The 7,290-nt window shown below is 38.6% G+C and overlaps 1 non-coding gene across 1 annotated transcript; it reads right to left on the reverse strand.

Moving 5' to 3' along the window:
• Positions 1–6,690: 6,690 nt before the first annotated feature.
• Positions 6,691–6,794, reverse strand: LOC130984492 (small nucleolar RNA R71). Its single transcript, XR_009088428.1, has one exon. It is a non-coding gene; the product is annotated as a small nucleolar RNA R71 (small nucleolar RNA).
• Positions 6,795–7,290: the final 496 nt, after the last annotated feature.

Here is a 7,290-nt window from a genome sequence, read left to right on the forward strand (position 1 = left end):
ATATTTTACCACATTACTAGCCTTAAGCAGAAAAATAATTGAAAATCCCAATTGAATCTTTGGTTAGCTTAAGATAGAATTTGTGTGTTAACTAAGTATGGAAAAATTGTGGGAATAAAGGGTAATAGGAAAATATGTCATGACAAAACAAAAGGAATTTGGGTACCTATTCATGTGAAACCATAAAAGAAAGATTACAAATCTATGTGCATTGATAAGCAAAAAATTTTTTTTTCCTTTACTTTAGTGAATAAGGGGACAAAATCACCCCAATGATAAGTCAGAGTTCAATAATCAATGCACATGTGATAAATTAAAATAAAGGTTAATGCATGAGTATGGAATGTGAAAAGAGGATTTTGGGTAGCTAAGATGAATGTTGAAATGATATAGAATATATGTATATTAGGTGAAAGCTTAGGTTAATTAAAGATTCAATGTATAAGCTCACTTAGCCATATGTGTACCCTCACCTTACCTTAGCCCCATTACAACCATGAAAAGACCTCATGATGTTTGCATTGGCATTTTAAAATTGTTGATTGGTTAGGTGAAAAACAAAATTGTTGAAAGCATGATTAGAGAAGGATAGAGTGATTACCCCATATACTAGAGATGATTAGAGTGCACACGCACCAACAGTAACGGTTCAATGCTCGGTCCTGTATTCCCTGCTTTCACGAGCTATCCTCTTACAAATTTACCTGCCTTTACAATATGATTTGAATTAGTGAAATCTGCCCCATGTTTTGTCTTCGAGAACTTATCTATTTTTAATCATGTAGACAAAATCATATAGTTGCATTCATATGTATATAGGTTCCATTGCATTGCATGAGTCTTACATGTCCCTATTCATTCATATTTATCTCCTTCAACTTAGCATGAGGACATGCTAATGTTTAAGTATGGGGAGGTTGATAAACCGCTATTTTATGACTCATATTGTATTTAATTGTGTAGTTTTATCAAGTCTTCCCCCACTTGTTCATATGATTTGCATGTATTTACAATTCCTTCCTAAAGATATTATATGATTGAAAACTTGCTTCCTAAAGACCTTTTAGTTTTATATTTTTATTTTCCTTCGTACCATTCGATGCCGTGATCTGTGTGTTAAGTGTTTCAGGCTTCATAGGGCAAGGATGGCGTAAGGAATGAAGAGGAAGCGTGCAAAAGTGGAAGGAATACAAGGAATTGAGGAGATGACCAGCGAGAAGTCGCACGCTCGCGTGCTTGACGCGACCGCGCGAAATGGAAGAAATCACAGTGACGCGCTCGCATGCCTGACGCGACCGCATGGATTGGAAGCTACACGGACAACACGAGTGCATGGACAACGCGCACGCGTGGTAGGAAAAATGCTGAGTGACGCGAACGCGTGGACGACGCGGCCGCGTGATGTGCGCGATCTGCAGTATTTCAGAAGTCGCTGGCAAAGATTCTGGGCCACATTTCAATCCAGTTTTCGACCCAGAAACACAGATTAGAGCCAGGGAAAATGCAGAGACAAAAGCAACAATTCATTCTGCATAATTTCAAGTTTTTAGATCTGATTTTACTCCTCCCCTAGGTTTCTCTCTTTGACATTCATAAATTAGGATTTGAAGATTTTTGGCTTTAGCTTTTGAGAAGAGTCTACCTCCGATACTGGTCATTATAGTTTGTTATTTACTTTTCATTTACTCTTCTATATTCTCAATTTTTCCAGAGTTGACATTAAATTATTTTCATAGTTTATTAATACAAAACTATTTTTACTTTTAATTAATCTCTTTCATTATTATTTATTATGTCTTCTCTTATTTCTCCCATTGATTTTGTGAAGTCTACAATTATGATGATGGAGTAGTCTCCCAACTTGATTAGGAGTTGATTAAAAGGAAAACCTTAAGTTAGAATACTCAAGGGTTCAATTGTAATTGGTTCATTATTGGTTGGCTTGTTAGTCACTAACTCTAATCCTTCCCAATGGAGAGGATTAGGACTTGTGAATAGAAGTTGACTTTTAATTTGACTTTCCTTCATTCATTGAGGGTTAACTAAATGTAAACAATGACTAATTATTAATTGCTCTTGATAAAATTATAACAAGGATAGAACTTCCAATTAATCTGCTCCCGGTCAAGATTTTATTTAAATCATATAAATTCTCTAATTTAATTTTCTGTTCATCAAATTCAAAACCCTTTTGAAAACCTCTGATTGATAAAATAGCACATCTTCCTGCAACTTGTTGGGAGACGACCTGGGACTCATACTCCCAGTATGTTATTTCTAAAATTTGTGACAACCCTTTTTCTAAATTGATAAGTGGATTTTCGCCGGTTAAGAACTGTACTCGCAACGCCATTTCTCTAATTAATTATTAATCTACCAATTTCTGCTCACGTCACCTCCTCTAGAGGAACCTCCTCCTCCACACTTGGGTTCCCCAGAGTGTTCCCAAGTGGAACTTTCGCCGCCTCTGCCTGATTAACCCCAACGACCTGGCCACTAGCCTCCCCGGTGGCTTTCTGACCTTGACTCACCGAAGGGGTTGCCGAGGAGTCCTCATCACCATCATCACCATCACGGATAAGGTCCATCAACTAAGCCAGGGTAGTCTTACCACCAGCCATGGAACCTGATAAACCCCATTTTTAGGGTTTATCTTGTATTGAATTTAGAGCATTTTATCAACCTTTTGTCACATTTAACCTATGAATTAGCATGGTTTTGTTATCTCTCCCGTATTTGTGCTCAAGTGTAAAAACATGCTTTTTAAGTCTTATTTTGATGAATTCTAATTTCTCTTTGATTCCATAAGATGCCTTGATGTGTTTGCTAGTAATTCCAGGATTGAAATAGGCTAGACATGGATCAAAGGGAGCAAGGAAGGAAGCATACAAGTGGAGAGAAGCATAAAAAGTCAAAGAAGTGAAATCAGCCAAGCACGCACACGCGCACAAGGCGCTTGCACGCACATTGCAGAATCGGCCAGGGACGCGCACGCATACCGTGCGTGCACACGTCGCAATCCGCACATGACTTCATTAAAGCAGCACGTTGATGAGCGGATAATTTGTACCCTTTTTGGCATTGTTTTTAGTATGTTTTTAGAAGTTTTAGTTGAGTTCTTAGTATATTTTTATTAGTTTTTAGTTAAAATTCACTTTTCTGGACTTTACTATGAGTTTGTGTGTTTTTCTGTGATTTCAGGTATTTTCTGGCTGAAATTGAGGGACCTGAGCAAAAATCTGATCCAGAGACTGAAAAGGACTGCGGATGCTGTTGGATTCTGACCTCCCTGCACTCGAAGTGGATTTTCTGGAGCTACAGAAGCCCAATTGGCGCGCTCTCAACGGCGTTGGAAAGTAGACATCCTGGGCTTTCCAGCAATATATGATAGTCTATACTTTACCCAAGATTTGATGGCCCAAACCGGCGTTCAAAGTCACCCTCAGAAATTCCAGCGTTAAACGCCGGAACTGGCACCTAAATGGGAGTTAAACGCCCAAACTGGCATAAAAGCTGGCGTTTAACTCCAAGAAGAGTCTCTACACGAAAAAGCTTCATTGCTCAGCCCAAGCACACACCAAGTGGGCCCGGAAGTGGATTTTTATGTCATTTACTCATCTCTGTACACCCTAGGCTACTAGTTTTCTATAAGTAGGACCTTTTGCTATTGTATTAGAGGAGAGCTTTTGATCATGTTTTTATGATTGAACTCACTTTGGGAGGCTGGCCATTCGGCCATGCCTAGACCTTGTTCTTATGTATTTTCAACGGTGGAGTTTCTACACACCATAGATTAAGGTGTGGAGCTCTGCTGTACCTCGAGTATTAATGCAATTACTATTGTTCTTCTATTCAATTCCGCTTGTTCTTTGTCCAAGATATCACTTGTTCTTCAACTTGATGAATGTGATGATCCGTGACACTCATCATCATTCTCACTTATGAACAAAGTGACTGACAACCACTTCTATTCTACAAGCAATCAAGACTCTAGTGAATATCTCTTGGATTCCTGATACACGATGCATGGTTGATCGCCTGACAACCGAGTGCTTGCCTGACAAACGAGCCAGCCATTCCGTGAGATCAGAGTCTTCGTGGTATAGGCGAGAACTGATGGCGGCATTCAAGAGAATCCGGAAGGTCTAACCTTGTCTGTGGTATTCTGAGTAGGATTCAATGATTGAATGACTGTGACGTGCTTCAAACTCCTAGCAGGCGGGGCGTTAGTGACAGACGCAAAAGAATCGCTGGATTCTATTCCGGCCTGACCGAGAACCGACAGCTGATTAGCCATATGCTGTGACAGAGCATAGGAACATTTTCACTGAGAGGATGGGAGGTAGCCACTGACAACGGTGAAACCCTACATAAGCTTGCCATGGAAAGGAGTAAGAAGGATTGGATGAAGATAGTAGGAAAGCAGAGAGACGGAAGGGAAGGCATCTTCATACGCTTATCTGAAGTTCCTACCAATGAATTACATAAGTACCTCTATCTTTATCTTTATGCTTTATTCGTATATCATTATACCCATTTGAGTCTGCCTGACTGAGATTTACAAGGTGACCATAGCTTGCTTCATACCAACAATTTCCGTGGGATCGACCCTTACTCACGTAAGGTATTACTTGGACGACCCAGTGCACTTACTGGTTAGTTGTGCAAAGTTGTGTAGTGATCACAATTTCGCGCACCAAGTTTTTGGCACCGTTGCCGGGGATTGTTTTGTGTATGGACAACTGACGGTTCATCTTGTTGCTTAGATTAGGTATTTTTCTTCAGAGTTCTTAAGAATGTATTCTAGTGTTTCATGATGATCTGTTGAAATCTGGCTGGCTGAGAAGCCATGTCTAATCTTATTGGACCGAGGTTTCAACTAATCATCACAATAGCTTGTTGATTTCTATCAATCTTGCTATTGGAGCAATGATCTGCTAAGGCCTGGCTGGCCATTGGCCATGTCTAGTGTTTTGGACCGAAGCTTTCTTTGAAAGCTTGGCTGGCTGTGAAGCTATGTCTAATTCCTGGACCGGAGTCTTAGACTAGCATTGCAATGATTCCTGGAATTCAAACTAAGAATTCTGAAACTTTTATTTTCTATTTCCATATAATTTTCGAAAAAAGCACAAAAAAAAAATTTCAAAATCATAAAAACCAAAAATATTTTATGTTTCTTGTTTAAGTCTAGTGTCTAATTTTAAGTTTGGTGTCTTGCATGTATTGTTTATTTGATCTTGGTTCTATTTTCAAGTCAATAGTATAGGGAACTGAAGGTTCAGAACATGCAGCAGAGGAATTACACAGAAAAAAAAAACTGGGCGTTCAAAACGCCCAGTGAAGAAGGACAGACTGGCGTTTAAACGCCAGCCAGGGTACCTGGTTGGGCGTTTAACGCCCAAAAAGGTAGCATTTTGGGCGTTAAACGCCAGAATAGATACCATTCTGGGCGTTTAACGCCAGGATGGCACAAGGGGAAGGATTTTGTTTTCAAATCAAATTTTTTTTCAAGTTTTCAAAGTTTTTCAAAATCAAATCTTTTTCAAATCATATCTTTTCAATAAAATGTTTTCAAAATCAATTTCTTTCCTTTTTCAAAGATACTTGCTAACAATTAATGATTTGATTGAACATTTCAAGTATGTTGCCTTTTCTGCTGAGAAAGGTTTAATGTTTGAATCATATCTTTTCTTGTTAGGCAAGTCATAAATTTTTAAAATCAAATCTTTTTTTAAAATTGTTTTCAAATCATATTTTCTCAATCACATATTTTTAAAATCAATCATATCTTCTTAACCTCATCTTTTTCAAAATAGTTTTCAATCAAATCTTTTTGATTTCTAATTTCAAAATCTTTTTCAAAAATCATTTGATTCCTTTTCCACTGTGAGTTTTCGAAAATAATCAATCAATTTTTCAAATGATTTTAAAAACTTTTTAATTAATTTTCAAAAATTCTCTTCCCCTCTTCCCACATCCTTCTATTTATGGAGTACCACTCCTTCTCAATACACAATTCGAACTCTATCTGATTAAGTTCGAATTCTTCCACCTCTTTCTTCTATTTTTCTGTTCTTCTGACACCTCCAGGAATCTCTATAATGTGACATAGAGGATTCCACATTTTCTTGTTCTCTTCTCTTTCATATGAGCAGGAGCAGAGACAAAGGCATTCTTGTTGAAGCTGACCCTGAACCAGAAAGGACCTTGAAGCGAAAGCTAAGAGAAGCTAAGGCACAATTCTCTATAGAGGACCTAACAGAAATCTTCAAAGAAGAAGAAGACATGGCAGCCGAAAACAACAACAATGCAAACAATGCAAGGAAGGTGCTGGGTGACTTTACTGCACCTACTCCCGACTTCTATGGGAGAAGCATCTCTATCCCTGCCATTGGAGCAAACAACTTTGAGCTTAAGCCTCAATTAGTTTCTCTAATGCAACAGAATTGCAAGTTCCATGGACTTCCATTGGAAGATCCCCATCAGTTCTTAGCTGAATTCTTGCAAATCTGTGACACTGTCAAGACTAATGGGGTTGACCCTGAAGTCTACAGACTTATGCTATTCCCTTTTGCTGTAAGAGACAGAGCTAGGACATGGTTGGACTCACAACCTAAAGAAAGCCTGGACTCATGGGAAAAGCTAGTCAATGCCTTCTTGGCAAAGTTCTTTCCACCTCAAAAATTGAGTAAGCTTAGAGTGGAAGTCCAAACCTTCAGACAAAAGGATGGAGAATCCCTCTATGAAGCTTGGGAAAGATATAAACAATTGATCAGAAAATGTCCATCTGACATGCTTTCTGAATGGAGCATCATAGGTATTTTCTATGATGGTCTCTCTGAACTATCCAAGATGTCTTTGGATAGCTCTGCTGGAGGATCTCTTCATTTGAAGAAGACGCCTACAGAAGCTCAAGAGCTAATTGAAATGGTTGCAAATAACCAATTCATGTACACTTCTGAAAGGAATCCTGTGAACAATGGGACTAATCAGAAGAAAGGAGTTCTTGAGATTGATGCTCTGAATGCCATATTGGCTCAGAACAAGATATTGACTCAACAAGCCAATTTGATTTCTCAAAGTCTGTCTGGAATGCAAAATGCACCAAGCAGTACTAAGGATGCTTCATCTGAAGAAGAAGCCTATGATCCTGAGAACCCTTCAATGGAAGAGGTGAATTACCTAGGAGAATCCTATGGAAACACCTATAATTCTTCATGGAGAAATCACCCAAATTTCTCATGGAAGAATCAAGAAAGACCTCAACAAGGTTTTAACAACAATAATGGT

This window comes from Arachis stenosperma, chromosome 5 (genome assembly GCF_014773155.1).
Source record: "Arachis stenosperma cultivar V10309 chromosome 5, arast.V10309.gnm1.PFL2, whole genome shotgun sequence".
NCBI lineage: Eukaryota > Viridiplantae > Streptophyta > Magnoliopsida > Fabales > Fabaceae > Arachis > Arachis stenosperma.